Consider the following 17775-nt stretch of genomic DNA (forward strand, 5'->3'; position numbering starts at 1 on the left):
CTCCAATCCTGCGGTACAATGTTTTGCTCCAGGAACTTATTGAACAAGTTCAACAAGCGCCTCTTGGCATTGCCGGGTAGATTCTTCAACAAGTTGAATTTGATTCTATCTAACCCAGGCGCGTTATTGTTACAGGACAGGAGGGCAACTGAAAATTCTGCCATCGTAAAAGGTGATTCAATCGCGTCGTGGCCCGGAGACGCATCGCGAACAATGTTTTGCTCAGGAACAGAGTCCGGACATACTTTCCTGGCAAAATCAAATATCCACCTACTTGAAGACTCCTCGCTTTCGTTGACCGTAACGCGATTCCGCATTCTTCGGGCTGTGTTCCAAAGAGTGCTCATTGATGTCTCCCTCGACGTCTCGTTTACGAACCGACGCCAATATCCGCGTTTCTTTGCCTGAGTCAAGCTTTTAAACTTGGTATCAAGCTCCGAATAACGTTTAAAGTCGTCGGCATCGTCTGTATTCCGGAAGGTCAGATACGCGTCGGATCTTTGCGTGTAGACATCGGAGCACTCTTGGTCCCACCACGGAGTGGGAGGCCATTCTTTGATCGTTACGCCGGGATATTTCTTCGTTTGGGCTTGCAACGCGGCGTCGAGAATCAAGCCCGCGAGGAGGTTGTATTCTTCAAGTGGTGGATGATGTTGAATCGACTCGAACGCTTTTGAAATCATTTCCTCGTATAACTTCCAATCGACATTCCGTGTGAGGTCATACGGAATGTCAATTGGTCGCATGCGAGTTGACCCGTTATTAATTGAAATAAGAATAGGCAAATGGTCGCTACCGTGAGGATCAAGGATTACCTTCCATGTGCAATCCAACCGTAGTGACGTCGAACATAAGGATAGATCCAAAGCGCTTGGGCGCGCTGGAGGTTTCGGGATACGTGTCATTTCACCGTTGTTTAAAATAGTCATGTCGAAGTCATCGCAAAGGTTATAGATTAAAGAGGAGCGGTTATCCTTGTATGGGGAACCCCAAGCCACGCCATGAGAGTTGAAGTCTCCCAAAATCAAACGTGGCGAGGGAAGAAGTTCTATTAAATCAAAGAGCAGCCGTTGCCCAACCTGTGCTCTGGGAGGAATATATATTGAGGCAATACAAAGCTCTTTACCTTGTATTGTCATTTGACATGCGACAACTTCGATGCCTGGAATCGAGGGGAGGTTAATACGATAGAAAGAATAGCACTTTTTAATCCCTAAAAGTACTCCTCCATATGGGGTGTCTCGATCAAGGCGAATAATATTAAAATCATGGAAGTTGAGATCAATATTTGAAGTAAGCCAAGTTTCACAAAGGGAAAATGCATCGCATTTGTTTTTATTTATCAAAACTTTAAACGAATCGATTTTTGGTAAAATACCTCTACAATTCCACTGTAAGGCAGAGATAGAATCCTTCATATACGCAGTTGAATTAGGCATCGAAGGATACAATCGCTGCAAGGAGGGGCCATTGGGCAGTCAACTGCTTCAAAAATGATCTAACTGCTGGGAGGAATGCAGTAAGAAAAATTTTAATTGGATCGGGTACATTGAAATTTTCAAAAATCCAGTCCACAATGTCAGAAAATTTCACTAATCCAGAGTTTGTTTCATCAACTGGATGTGCAAAAGGAACAACTGGGGTTTTAGATGTTCCTGGCAGTGCTGGGAACTCCTTCTGGGACTTTAAATTTGCAAGCCCAGGAGGAGTTTGCTTCGGTTTTTCCGCAGCACTGTTTGGTTTGTTCGTACTTTTCATTACACTTTGGGAAATCTTAGGACCTTTACGGGGAAGTTTAGGAGAAGAAACATTTTTCCTCTTCCTAGACTCCCCAGGATTGGCATAAGATGTTCCCGCTGATGAATCGTCAGAATCGGTTTCATCAGAGGGCAACAGATCAAAGGGGTTCGATGTTATGGTAGAAGTGGTCACGGTCTTCTTCAGCATCTCAGCATAAGAACGCTTTGAACGCTCCTTAAGTGACCGCTTGATTTTATCTCTGCGCTGCATGTACACCGGGCATGTGGAGAGCTCATGCTGGTTTTCCCCACAGTGCATACATTTTTCAGCATTAACACTGCAAGAATCTTCCGCATGAGTCTCCCCACACTTGCTACATCGTGCCTTATTGCAGCAGTAGGCGGCTGTGTGGCCTAACTGCTTGCAATTGGTGCAATTCATAACACGGGGTACATACAATCGCACAGGCAGACGAACCCGGTCGATCGAGACGTGGCTAGGGAGTGCAGATCCGGCAAACGTAACGCGAAACGAGTCTGACGGAGTGTAAACTTTTTTACCGCTGACGAGAGACATGGACCGCAATTGCTTACAATCCAAAATCTTCGCCTGTGTTTCGGTATTTTTGAAGCAACCGGTTGCGCTTTTTAGGATACACTCGACAGACAGACTCGAATCGGTTATGACACCGTTGATCTCCACGTCTCGTGCGGGTATGTAGACGCGATACTCGCGTGTGAAGAGCTCAGAGCAAGCGATAGCATTGGCCTGTGCCAGATCACTGACCACGACACGGAGCTTGTTAGGTCGGACCTTGGAAATTTCGGTCACGGCCTTGTACCCCTTCGTCAGGTCTTTAGCAATTTGCAGTATGTTTAAACGCTTTGAATTCACTCCTGCCTTTGGACGAAAATAAACAGTATAGCTGCCCTGTTGAGATCCGTCCGGGTAAAGCCTGGGGCGAGGGGGGACTGGAGAATGAACAGGGGAGGGGGTAACAGAAGGGTCAGGGTCAGGGGGGTTCGGGGATGGTGGCACGGGAGGCGAGGGATCTATATCCATTGTGCTAAATGTAGCGCACTAGCGCACTAGCGCCGACAAGAACACGTACCTCTTTACTTCTTCCTTCCAGCAGTGGTTGTCCGATCGTTCGAAGCTGCACCCAAAGCAGCCAGCAGCACCAGTACAGCAGCACCAATACAGCCACCAGCAGTGAGCCGGGTGTGAGATCACTCAGCACAGCGACACGGACTCGACTGTCAACTGATTGGCTTGGATTAAAAAGATCTATCACGGTGCACAGATCAAAACTGCAGCTGGTATTTTGCACCAATACAGCCAAAGTTGTGAGCCGGGTACAGAACGTATCGACACAACTCACAATCTAGTTGGCCTTTAGCGCGAATAATACACTCTTTTGTTTGGCTATTCGTACACACGGACCGGATTGTGATAGAACGACCACTTTGCACGTCCGTTTCTGTCGAGTGTTCGACGCGGAATGAAGATTATGAAAAGTTGTCCATGATTGTTGATTTCCTTTGAGAAATAAATAGCGATACGAAAAAAGAGGGATAGAGAAGAGGAGAGAGCAGTGAGAGAGAAAAATTATTTAGAAAGTAAAATATCCCATGTCTTAAATATACTTTGGTCAAAACTCTACAGTTCAAGCAACCAATAAAAGATCGCATTCAGTATGATTTTCAGAGATCTCTGGGGCTTTCATTTGAGCATGCGAACATCAAAATCGGAATAAGCGTTCTGTAATGAGAGTTTTTTTTTTTATCTTTAGTTTTTGGGTCGATTTTAATATACTACACATATAAACAACATATTTACACATACATACGTACAGGCACACACACACAAACATACATAAATTGTTCAATTCGTTGATTTGAGTAAATTGGTATACAACACATGGCTCTCCGTGCCATTGATTTTGCCTTAAAAGTTTAATTTCTTATATAAAAAATACTCTTTGATCAATATTTTAAAATCTAAGCCACTAATCCAAAATCCACGCGGTAGCAGTCTGGGGACCACAGTAGCTTCCGTTTGCGTATAAGATCATCAAAATCGGATATTGCGTTCTATAAGAAAGGTGCGTTAGTATTTTGCGGCACATACATACAGACAACATACATACACACACACATACACACACACACACACATACACACGAACAGACATTGCTCAGTTCGTCGAGCTGAGTCGAATGGTATATACGATTCGACCCTCCGGATTATGGATCTATTTTGCGTTTTTCGACCGATTTTATAACCTTTGTTTAGTATAACAAAGGTAAAACACCCACTTAAATGGTCCACTGATACATATTATGGTTAATACTTATTACCATCAATAGTCCCTATATAAACTGCAGCAGAATTTAATGGAAGCCATGCCAATTTTCACAATTAAATTTCGTTCTATTAACACGCTCAGTAAGAAATCTCTTCATAATTTATGATTAATAAGAACTATTTCTCAACATAAAAAAGCACCGAAACGAAGTAGTTTGTTCTGAATGTATGTAACTGTGGAAAGGTGTCAATAATATGTTATAACTATGACTGTTATAACTAAATAAAACATAGAAAACAAAAAAACAGTAAGCGGAAAAAAGGAGAAGGAGAAATAGAAAGAGAATGAAAAAGAGAAGGAAGAAAAATAATTAGAGAAAGAGGCAGATAAAAGAGGAAAAGAAAGAGGCAAACAACAAAAATCACAGGAGGGTTGTGTGCAAAGCCACGACCGCAAGGTTGAAGTAGAATACCTCTACAAGAAAGATAACCCGGTGTCAGTCATTTTTCCTAGCAAATAAATGTTGACCGCTCATTGGCAGTATTGAAAATTTTGTGCTAATGTAGTTGAAGTACTACTAAATTTCAGTTTGCACATATAAATACGACCTCACTGAACAGGAAAAGAACAAACTCTTTGCGGCGCAAACAAGTTTCAACAGTCAGAGTATATGTACATGTGAATTCAAATTAAGATAATTAACTTTTGGTTAAAGCTCAGAACGAGAAAACATTAAATCTTCAATTCATTTGTTTGGTTGTCCTAAAAAAGACAGTTTGTTGTTGAATTTAAAATATGATATGGATATGACGCTGATTGCATCTCTATGTTACGCCGATAGCGGGAGTTATGGTGAACTTGCGTATGACGAAGGCATCGTATTACCTGGTTCATTGAATGGGAGAAAGAGGAATATTGTAAAATTTTGTAAACATTTAACTCAAACAATATTACCAAATCGTAGTCAGGCACTCTGACAACAAAGTTGAAGGCTGTTTCCACACTGAAAATCAGATAGCCAGCAGAAGTTTTGATTGCCAAAATCCAGAATGCCGGACAGCCGTGAAGAGAGCTGTTTATTTACCTACGGCAAGTTTCTCGCCCGTTCGCGTTCACCATGGCAGAAGCCTAACTGTCTTTGTGAATGCGTTCTTACAGGGCAGTTTGTTATTCAAAGTCGGTTATGCTGATCACAACCTTTGAGCTGCCCTTACAGTGGAGGGTTTACTAAATAAAGCAAGAATTAGGCAACTACAACAGAATTTTGTTGTATCCCGCACAGAATGTCTGCTTGTGTTGATGGCAGAAAATTATTAACCTTCAATTACTTGTTTATTTGCTTTGAAAAAGGCATTTTGCGGTTCAAAATCGGCTGCTGATCGCAGCCTTTGAGCTGCCCTGACAGTACACATACACGGACAACATGCACATACACGGACAGCATGCACTGTGGAAGCTATTTCACATTCAGTAAATTAGACGGGTGCGACAGATTTAAATTGCTAGGATCCAACACAGAATGCTTGCTTGCGTTGTCAAAAATTATTAACTTTCAATGACTTGTTTATTTGCCTTGAAAAAGGCATTTTGATTTTCAGAATTGGATTTCCTGATGGCAATCTTCATGCTGCCCCAACACGGGGGGAATAATGGCAATCTGGCGACACACGCTGAGAAGAACCGCGCTGCTCCTGTGACGTGGTGACCAACCAGAGGGCTAGTGCTGCTGCTGCGGGAGGACGACTGCTGTTGTCGCTGTCTAGAACTATTATGAGCAGCTTCAGCTGAAACAGGCTCTTATATAGGCCAAATAGCATGTTTTCAACTGCAAGGTATATGATTCTGTCGACCGTGCTTGGAAAGCAATCATATAACGACCAATCATAGGTCGAATTTTTCGTTTTGACAAGGCTTGACTATTTTCAATAGTACAATAGTGTGAATAATAAAATTACAATTATCTTCTTTTGGGAAGAATCTTAGAAGATTTTCCAATCTATTGCTGCAAGAACGAAGGAAATCCATCAAATACTAACCGATTTATTAGCATTTGAAATTGGACATATTTTTCACTTTTTTCGGTTTTAGATTTTCATTCCACATCCCTATGTAGCCGAACTTCCTGAGAGAAGTATTCTACTTCAAAAAAGAAGGTGGAAAGAAGGAGAAACATGGAGAAGGATTGGTAGAGAATGAGAAAGAGAGCTCAAACAATGTTCCAAAAGTTAAATATTTAATGTCAAAAATGTTCCTTGGTAAAATCTTCAATTTTTAGCAACTAGTAGAGATAATTCTCTACTCAGTATAGTTCATTAGCATTTATTTGCGCCTGAGAATACCAAATCAGATCATGCGTTCTTCAAGAAACACATACTAAGAACGCGTATGCCAGCGCAGTTAGCAAAATAAATTTATCATTTGTTTATCCCTACCTAATGCTTATTAACGAAAAGTGTACATTTTCTGTTTAGCGAAAGTTAGCCAACTGATTAAAGGTCATTCAGAAATAATAGTGCACGTACTGACTGTCCATCACATCACAGGCTCGGCATATTACGTTGATTTAATATTGGCCACACGAAATGCGTTGAACTGTTTAAAACTTGATTTCTAGAAGTGATCTGAATAGCAATGTAAACTCATTTTTTTTCTCAGCTTTCCAATGGTAGTGTCTTTAGAATCGGTTATTACGAACTTGCTCAAAAATATCTTTATCTGATGGAATCCAAAATGGCGGCTTTTTTTTCTATCATTCCTTTTTAAAACATCGTGCTGGTTGTAGGGAGCTCAATGACATATTCAGAAGAAATAGATCAAGAATTGCTCAAAATATAACTTTTCTAAAAACGTTTGACCCCTTGCCGGAGGGTTCCTTCAATATGAATTAACCAAACTGATTTTCTCATTTTTTTACTACTATCAAACATTTAGACCCAAAATACCCCTTTCACCAGTCACCAGTGGCATGGTTTCAGCGAGGGGTTGCTCACAAAATACATACAAACTTACATACACACATATATACACACGAACAGACTTTGCTCAGTTCGTCAAACTCCGAGCCTCGGCTGTGTTTTGCGTTTTTGACCAATTTTATAACCTTTATTTGAGCGCAACAAGAGTGCAACTCATAGATGAAGAAAATAAAAGTGCAACTTGAAAACGAACGCTTATAAGACCGAGGTTCTGGATAAGATTGTGACACTTCTGCACCTCTACGAGAAGAATTATTACGTCTCTCAACAGGACGGCGCCCAAATGGCGAATATCGTCCAAACGTGGTGTCGGGATAATTTGACTGATTTTCTCAATGAGACTTTGTGGCCACCCAGTTCCCCGAACCTTGATCCCCTGGGCTTTTATGCAGTGGTGTAGTGTGACTGGGTGACACCCGGAGCGGAAAATTTTGGGTGTCACCCTCATAAGTCGCACATAAATTATCTTGCAACCAATTGAAGAAAATGTAGATAACCTTCATCTCTTAAAAAGGACACGCATGATAATCGATAATTATTTTCTCGGATACCACCTTTCTAAAGGTGAGACGCATGAAAATATTCTCATGGGTCTGCCCCCGATTTTATCACATTTTTCACCCGATTTTATCATCATAAAACATTTCATTAAAAAAATGTCAGGGGGAACTGATTTTCTATTACGCTTCAGTATTTTAGATTTTTTTTCATAATTCTGTGTAGAATAACATCATTCTAGATGTAGTTTACATTAAAAATTCAACCGATGCACAATGTTACATTTTGCTGTTTTCGTGCGAATAATTGAATAGTGATACAAATGTTTATTATATCCGTATAATATGTTCGGAGAAGTTTCAAAATATTGGAATACGCATCTTTTGATGTAGAAAGCTGGTACTGCGCTACAAAAAAGCAAGTAATTCATTTTACCAATTCAAACAAGAACGAATAAAAAACTTAATTGTAATTTATTTGCAACTTTACACCGATTTTTTTTAAGGTTTTTTATTTTTTTAGGTTTGTTCAGAAAAGTTTTAGGCAACTGAATTATCTATCTAAAAAAATGATGATCGATATTTTATAGTCACTATTTTTTGAAATTTTTTTAGTACAGGATCTCAAATTGAATTTTTTAAATATTTTTTATAAAAACTCAGACAGTTTTCTCGAATTCATCCCTTGACAACTTTTCTCTTTCTTTTGTCATTATTCAGATATATCGATTTATGAAAAAACAACTGCAGCTTTTTTCATATGTTTGTACAGATAAGTTTTCCAAAAAAAAAATCGCTGGTTTTACGTATTTGGTTATTGATTTAACATCTATAATAAAAAAAAAAATTAAAAAATATATCCCGATTTTATCACTTTCCCTATTTTATCACGCCAAATATCATCAGGGTGAGATATAATCGGGTAATAGTAATAGTAATCACTGTAATAGTAATAACTAGCGTATTACAAAATTGTCCAACATTTTATCTATCCAACAACATATTGGTTATTGTTATCCTTCATGTGGTTATACTGTTATTATCGCTGGAAATCTGACGCAAATATGTATGCCAGTTTCATTTCCTTTTTTACATAATGCATCCCAGTATAGAAAACAAAGACGTAGTCTCACGTCAAAAATTTGACGCCCTATCTCACCACCATATGCCGCAGTGCGGATATCAGGATTCTTATAGTGCTTTCTTATTGAACTTCTCTATTCGTTTGCTTATAGAGACAATTGACCCTGCACACACTGGTAGACGTTTATGGCCGTGTATGGTTGTTTTTGTTTTCCTCAAATTATGAATTGTTGCATCTCGTTGTTACGACTTTTAGTCACTTTTTTTCAATAACGTTTGTGATTGGTAGCGGGTTTATGACATTGGTAAAAAGTAGAATGTTTGAACACGTGGATCTGTTTGGATGATTTTATACGGTGAATGATTGTAAAAGAGAGCGACCACGCCTGAGCAAATGCTGTAATGTTGTTTCGCATAAGCATCGAGTAGTATTGGTGTTTCAAGCTTGGCTTCAGTAAACGACAGGTGTACTTTGTGGTAGTGCGTTGAGGTTTTTTTCAGCTCAGCTGATCAGGGCAGTACCACATTTCATGTTTTTGTCACATGTTGGCTCATTTTGTTTATTGTAAATGTAGCTACGCGGACGCGGTATTTCGTAATTCTTTTATTATATTTGATACATGTTCAAAAATAACAAATTTTATTGTGGAAAACTAACAACCAAGATCTTCTTATTCCTTGATGCATTTTAAAATGCATTTTATTTGTATTACATTATATGAGCATGGTCGTAATTATGTTGCAAAACTAATTACCATAACGCGGAGAGAATCATGCATTTCTTCAATTTCAGATTGTTAGGAAATTCGCAATCTTGTGACATAATTTCGCACCAAAATTTTGGTTTTGGCCATATTAAGGCTCAAATCTATAACGAAAAATCCGCAGCTGTTGAATTAATGCATTCGTGAGCAGCAAAACCATCAGCAGAAAAAAATCTGAATATTGTATCATCGGTGGATTCAAGGCAAAAATAACGATCGTGGAATATTGCTCCAAGCAATTCCAATTGAAAATTGCTTATTTCCAAATGGTCCTACACGTTTTTCTTCTCTCCGGAACCCATTTACAATTAATTTGGTATTACCAAATCAAAGTCATCCATGCGTTGATCTATTAACCCATGCTGATTTTGATTCTGATCATCTTCCTCTAACTTTTTCCATATCCCGTGAAACTGTTTTGAATTTCACTAGGGCTGTGTTTAATTATCACAAGACGAATTGAAATAGATACCGTACCACAATCGAAGAAATCTTGGATTGTGATATTGTTTTACAAAGTTGTGCTGATATTGACGGAGCATTAGATGATTTGTGCAGTTGAATTCTCAATGCCTGGAACTAATCAGTTCCTAAAGCTCGAGTGAAATTTAATATACCAATTATTTACAATGAACATCAACTTCTTACACGTTTGAAGAGCATCATTACCAGAGATCCCGTGATCCGGCTTTGAAAGTTATTTTCAAAGATTTACAAAATGAAATCAAACATAGATTCACTCTCTTGCAAATTCAAAATTTCATGAGAGAAATTAAGCAACTAAATCCATATTCCTAACCTTACTGGAAGCAATTGAAGGTTCTTAAGTAACCTTCAAAGCCTATTCCTGTCCTCAAAGATGGTGACCGCATTTTTCTTACGAATGAACAAAAAGCTCAGCAGTTCTAAATTGTTCATAACTCAATTCGAACGTAGTGAGTCCAATTGAAAATAAAGTATCACAAAAGTATGACCAGATCAATACTCAAGAATAGCACGGTGCCCCGCTGGACCATTATTATAAATAAAATTGTCCATCAAATCCAAGTATAGGGGTCAATTCTTGAGGTCATTTTACACCTCTGGTTAAATTTTCAAAATAATCCACCGACCGGATCTCGAGAAATCTCAATTTTAGTGTGTTAGTTAATAAATTTCAAAATAATTCTTATTCGATTCATGCAATATCATCGAAATTTATCCAAAAACTTGCCCAAATCATTTTATGCCAAAATATACTTGTTGGTGTTGTTACAATTATGATAATTCACCACTGACTTTAACTCTAACATATAAACACACAAATTTTGAAAATTATGAATTATATTTTCTCTATTAGAAATACAAGCGCTGCTAAATGTTTGGCTTCTACTACTTTATCAATTCCCAGGTTCTGGATAGTGAAAGAACAGTGTATAATAAATGGTTTTCTTTTTGTCTCGAGCATGGGTTTAAAGAGACGACTTCTGATTTTGCCAGCAGCTGAGAAAAGCTACAACTTCCGTTCTTTTTTTTCAAAATATGATAAAGAGCTGGCAACAAGGCCAACTAAGTATAGTTTTGTCTTAACGCGAAATTTTAGTAATAGGGCTGTTTCCCGCGGAATAATAATGGTTCAATTAGTGAAACCGCAGAGTTCCAGTTACCCTAATGTCCGGGAGAGTGAAGAGGAGAATTAACGGACCGCTCTCGACATGATAACATTGATAAGTATCGTTATGTTTTCGAGGTTTTTGTTTGTTTTGCAGTCACTTGAACCAGCCACAAAACTCATCGACCGAAAAGTTGAATTGGATACGCTCGCAGCGCCACCGCAGTTCACTGGCGGGTAAACGAATTAAATGCCATGAAAAAGTCGAGCAGATTTGAATATAATACTAATATCGAGGATTTTTTTTTATTCCATACTCAACGCGATGGTTAGAGTTAGATGCATAGCAGAAGGAGGGGAGGAATAAAAGTTGGTAACACTAGAGCTGTCACCTTTTCTCTTCAGGACTAAAAATATTTGCATCTTTATATTATGTAATATATTGAAAAATAGAATATATATCAGCTTCAAATAGAAATAGATGCAGATAGGTTTTTTCCATAAAAGCACTGCCGGTCAGTGGGAGATGAATTGTAAACACACACACACACACACAACTTCCGTTCTTTTTAAAATACCACATCCCTAACCCTAGAAAGATATTCTGCGTCAATTTGACTCCTCGCTTGACACTACCCTCTTCGTTTTCAAATAGTGCGAATATGTTCACGTTTTTCAAAAAACTGAATTCTGGTACTTGTTATGTATCGATGTGTTACCACCATAATGATCACTCAATATTAAATTTGAAACAAAAACTTGCATTTTAAATGATTTGAAATTTATGCATCAATTTCACGTCAAAATAAGATAATCTTTCCAGGGCTAAGTAAGTACCCTGTACCAGAGCTCTGTAGAGACACTGGAAGAAGTCTTGGCCATCACAATGAACAAGCTTCCGAGCCTATTCATTTCAACGTGATTTGGCAGCTGAACAAAACTCCAGATTTACAACGATCGCTTATTGAGTGCCTTGATTGAGTATAACAGTAATCACATGTGTTAGCCTATACTGCCTTTCTTGCATGGTTGACGTGAAAGCCAATATGTCCAAAATGTACTTTTTTGTTGATTCGACTTTCTTGTTCTACAATAAATAAAATAATACACACTAAAAGAAACTTTTTTGTTCTGAAACATCCGAGAAATATTGAAAATGCGTAACTACCAATTGGTTTTACTCCGTGCGAAATGCAATTGTTTAAAAAATCGTATTATTCGATACACAAGCTAGGAAAAGGAGGCTAAATTCTTTTAATGTATATATATTTTTTTCAATCACTCTTTCTAATTAGGAAAATATAATACATAATTTTCAAAATTTGTTTGTGTAATATATATGTACACGTGTGTGAATATTTGTGTGTGTCTGTGAGTGCGTGTTTGTGCGTGTTTGTGTGTGGGTTTGTATGCAACACAACAAGTTTAAATTATTTTTTCCCATTCAATTCACAGAACGTAACATTTAAATTAAACTAGAGCCACTAAGCCATACAAATAACACTTAAGTCAATTTGGAGAGTTGAGTCAGGGGTGAATTATCATATTTGTAGCAACACCAACAAGTATATTTTGGCATAAAATGATTTGGGCAAGTTTCTGGATGAATTTCGATGATATTGCATGAATCGAATACGAATTATTTTGAAATTTATTAACTAACACCCTAAAATCGAGATTTCTCGAGATCCGGTCGGTAGATTTTTTTAAAATTTCATCCAGAGATGTAGAATGACCTCAAGAATTGACCCCTATACTTGGATTTGATGGACAATTTTATTTATAATAATGGTCCAGCGGGGCACCGTGAATAGAGTTACTGAAAACTGAACTTTAATGAAATACGATCTTTGATCAAGAACTCAAGAGATGATGAGATTTTCTGTATCCTCATCAAAAGACTTACCTAGAACTCTTAAAATTCCATTGTGAAATTTTTAAAGGATACTTTGAGTCAATACCCACCAGATGGAAAAACGCCAGAGTTATCGGCCAATCAGTTGACTTTTTTCTATAAGCAAACCTATTGAAAGAACAATTCGCAATAGAATGATAACACATTATAATGGGAATTAAATTTTTGCAAATGAGCAGTTTGGTTTCCGCCATTGGTATTCGACTACCCATCAGTTACTTAGAGTAACTAATATGATTCGAAGTAATAAATCTGCAAGTTATTCCACTGGAGCTGCTCTTCTAGACATAGAAAAGTCATTCGAAAGTGTTTGGCATGAAGGTTTAATAGATAAAATGTCTAATTTCTGTTTTCCTCTGTACATCACAAACATAATACTAATTTACATGACTGACCGCACTTTTCAGTTTACCAACTTAAATGATAAATTTGATAGATTGCATTTGGGCCCAATTTTATATAACAGTTTTGTGTCGGCTGCAAGAAAAATCTAGATATATTTCCATCATACTTGCAAAAGTCGAGTATTTATTTTAATGCATCGAAAAAGCTTTCATTTATTTTTCCCCAGAAATCAAGAGTTTCATTTCTCAAACCCACCTATAATCACGTTGTTAAGATGAACGGTGCGATCATAAACTGGTTTGGTCAAGTTAAATACTTAGGACTAATATATTATAAGAATTTTGTTTTTGTATTTATCAGAGAGGACTCCAGCTTCAAGTTAATTCGCCTCATGATAAGAATTTTGATTTTAAGAAGCACATTCAGGAAGTGCAATAAAAGTTCAATAAATATATGAAATGTTTATACCCTCTTATTAACAGGAATTCTAGACTTTATCTAAGTAATGAACTGTTAGTTTTGAAACAAATATTTAGACCAGCAATGTTATATGCATCTGGACAAGTTGTTGTACAACCTGGAAACAGATGCTTCGTAGGATTTTAATTAAACTTTTGGAAATGATATTGAAGCGTCCTCCCCGATTTAGCACAATTGAACTACATAGGCTTACTAATGTGGAAACAATAAAAAAATGTCAAACCAAATTATCAATAAGCTCCGACAAAAATCGTTGCGATCTTCAATTACAACGATTAGCTCACAGTAAGTTAGGTGAAAGCTTAGGTTTTAGTTATATTTAATTTCATTTTTTGCGTGACAAGCAGGTTTATAATATTTCTAAAATTTTATCCTTTCAACTGCGATATTTGCTATCGAAATCAATTAAATAAATTCAAAATATATGTAATAGTGCTGATATGTCACTTTCGTGACAGATCATACCATATAAATTCTGATTAAATATTAGAAAATAAAATCATTCTGTACAAAAAAGTTGCCCTAGAAAGGTTATAGTTTTTAACCATCCCTGCGCATGTTGGTGCCTATAATAAATGCAGAAGTGCGTTAGAAGGCCGCAGAGTAATTGCTCGTCGGGTTCTTTGCTTCTTTGTTTGTTTACGGGAAAACTTATTTTAGTCTTTGAAAAAGTTATTTTTGCTATGGGCAACAAAATTCACAAGAGTAGATGAAAAGTTATAGTCAAGTTATAGTCGCTCATTTTTTTCAGTTTGAGCTCTAGGGTAAAACCTGTGTTTACCAGTGTAATCGACATCTGTGGGATAGCTCTCATTAAATTACTAATTTTCATTGGTTGACGCTTCATTCTGTTACCAGTATTATTTTAATGCATAAGTTGATGTTGTAAAAACCCGTTGATGTATTTTGTTTTATTGACAATCAGAGTTCAAATAAAATTTACCCAATTGCGAAATGCATATTTGTTTAACAGGTGCAAAATAAAATGCTGTCGAATATGATTTATTTTTCCCTTCTTGTGAAATTTCTTTGGGAACGATTATCGAAGTATAAATGTTCAATGCCAGATTATTTTATACAAGTTTGCGTATTTATGTCCATCTTAGGACTTTAATCAGTTTCCTTATTACCAACTGAACCCAAGTTAACTAAGTAGATATTGGAAAATAGTTCGAGCAAGGTTTTATTGAAAAAAAAAAAATAGATAAAATTCAGAGAATTCAAATAAATTCGTGTGATGTCAACAGTTTTCTCAAATGTTCCAATTAAGATGTCTTGAGCGGCCAATATAAGAATATTTTAGCCAAAGCAAGAACTCAGAGTAGTTTGTTTGACGATTTTTTTATGAAGTTTCAGTTGATGTAGCTTTATTGTCTGTTAAAGGAAATTACGATCAAATCTCTTTTCCAATAACTTTAATGATCATCCTGATTCCATGATGAAAAATATATCATGTTATTGAAATGATTATACTAAGGTTTTGCCACCCAAAACTGCATAGAATCACATTTTTGGTTCGAGAAACTTTTCTGTTTGGTATGTCACAGAAACCGTTTTAGTAGAAAAGCTAATGGTGTTTATTACGAGAGTCACTTCACGCTGAAATCAGAGTGAAGGGAATGAAACCCTATTACGGGACTCACCTAAGTGAGCAAAACTTCGCAAAGTGGCATCTGCCCTGAATCCTGGGTTACTATGAGAGTCATATCACTGAAGTGAAAACTGAATAAGCGACGTTTCACGTGGAATTATTTCACGACCATTTTGATTTCATGAAGATGGAATAAGTGTGAAACTGATTGATCTGTATTATTAGATATATTACATTCATATTTCAGTAACGAAAGAATCAGAATTTGATCTGTGCCTCTAAGCGGTCAAAATTTCAACAACCTATTTGACCGATGAAAAAAATGCACAGTAGTTCATAAAATTTTCGATACCAAAAAAAATTTTTTTCCCATGCTAAAGCTAATTCTAATGTCTTAGAAATGCAGAAAACGTCAATATCTGGTGTTATCTAAAAAACGGAGAAAATCGACTTTCTGGGACTTAGAAATTTTTCAGCGGGGAAACATTCTCATTTCACTTGACCTATTCTCAGTTTCACTTTACTGTCAATTTTACTACACATAGGTAATTCAGGTCACCTCACTTGAGGTGAAATCGGGCATAGGTCTCAAAAAGTGAAGTGAGCGTGAGAGTGAAATATATTTCACCGTGAAGTGAGTCGCGTAATAAGAACCAATAATAAACTTGTTTATCTAGAAAATTTGTTCAAAACATAACAAACAACAATATCGCACGCTTAGCCTTGGGGCTAATAGGGGTCTCGATCAACTAGATTAGTTGAGAGAATTCGTTGTCGATATTGTTTTTGGCACATTTTGTATGTGTAGGATAAGTACAACGATACAGCGTGCCCCAGTACTGAGTCGAGAAAATTTCCAGCCAGCTCGAAAAGATCCTCGACTCGATCGGGAATCGAACCCGATATCACAACCGTGTGGGTTAGCCAACTGACCGACATCGCTAACCACAGAGCAACGGGGACCACAAAACATGTTGTAAAGGATTTGTAATAAACGTATAAGTAAAATTTCATTTTAAAGTTGCATGTTTTGCATGTAATTTCATCACATATAAAATTCTTACATTCATATGGTTCTACAAACTGATCGTTTGTTTAGTAACATCGGTGGCACTGGCTGATTAATCGGCTTATCATAAAAAGATTCTTTCAACAACTCACAGGCTCAGCGATCAGTCAGTAAATCCAGGGCGATATTATTCAGCTAGGCAGTATGTACAGGTTAATCAACTTTCATCGCAGGCCAGAAATGGCTTCACCACTAACGTTTTCACTTTAATCCCACAATAGTAAGAAATCACGCAGTCCTGGAATAACTTTGGCAGAGTCATAGTTTTCTTAGTTACACTATAAAAAATTCACGTTCAACTTCATTCATTCTACCGAAACTCTTCGAAATTTCATTCAACATAAACCCACTGTTGTTGTTTGCACTCTATTTTTCACTTTCGCTTATTTCTGCCTGTTCTTCATAGCCAAGAAAGAAACACAACACCTCATGTAATCACCCTTTTGAATTTAAAAATTGCTGCTTCTAGCGTCATGAAATATCCTGTTAATACACTATAATCCTGAAAGACACCTGAAATCCCACACGAATCACCAAATTGGGGGGCCCGATCATAGACACAAAATCATGGATGCTTACTCGTAAAATTCCAGCAGTTCCGCGATCGTAGGCAAAAACCTGGTCAACGCTATATTTTTCGTCTTCCTAGCACATCACCGTAGGGGAACTCGATACGAACTGAACGATAAAACATAAAGCAACGCAGGTAATCAGGTCCCGACTGGTGTCGGGCGGTGGCACCCCCAATCGATCCACCAAAAAGAAGACGCAGAGCAGCGAAGTGTGCCACAAAGCGCGGAGGCCCCCCGAAGCAGAGAGCGAAACGATCGGATGGAGCCGGAGAAACCGCGGCTGCAGTCCGCTGTGATCGTACGGGTAAAACGTAACGCGTAACGAACGGAGCTCGGAGAGTGACCCAACACCCCACGGAGAGGGAGAGAAATGGAGAAAAATGTTCGCGATCCATTTCCAGCCAAACGGAGACCCACGCCAGCGGAAACAAACACTTCAAGTCAACAAGAGATCCATGGCGCGGAGAGAGAAGAAAAGTTGCAGTGAAATTCGACTTTTTCTTGTTTCAACGTTTTGCTTTGGCTCTTACAATGCAGGCTAGCAGGCTACAATTGCATTGTGAGCCGCGATCGAATAGAAAAGAGGGTCCAATACGCGGGTGAATTGGGAGAGCATGCTGCCTAGACTTTTCACTCTCCATTTCACTTAGCATAGTGAGACTGAACTGTCTTGCAGTGGGCCAAGTTTTTGCGTGACGAATTTCAGGTTGGTAGCAGGAAATAGATTAACACTGTTCCTGTTTGAAAAGTGATTGTAAACAGGTGAAATACATAATTGAACTCTGCGATGTACAGTGGTGGAAAAAATAATAGATGTGAGCATTGCTTTTAAATTTATTTGAATTT

At 37.7% G+C, this 17775-nt stretch overlaps 1 protein-coding gene across 11 annotated transcripts in view; it reads right to left on the reverse strand.

Annotated features, from left to right (window-relative positions):
* Nucleotides 1-17070, reverse strand: part of LOC129730188 (uncharacterized) — a 112994-nt gene extending 95924 nt beyond the window's left edge. For 8 of the 11 annotated variants that reach the window (XM_055689327.1, XM_055689326.1, XM_055689325.1 and 5 more), the window contains exon 1: nt 16937-17070. The gene's annotated coding sequence lies outside the window, so the exon portion shown is untranslated. The other 3 variants (XM_055689328.1, XM_055689322.1, XM_055689323.1) reach the window with 3 other exon arrangements.
* Between the last annotated feature and the right edge of the window lie 705 nt (nt 17071-17775).

This window comes from Wyeomyia smithii, chromosome 3 (assembly GCF_029784165.1).
Source record: "Wyeomyia smithii strain HCP4-BCI-WySm-NY-G18 chromosome 3, ASM2978416v1, whole genome shotgun sequence".
In the NCBI taxonomy this organism is placed as follows: domain Eukaryota; kingdom Metazoa; phylum Arthropoda; class Insecta; order Diptera; family Culicidae; genus Wyeomyia; species Wyeomyia smithii.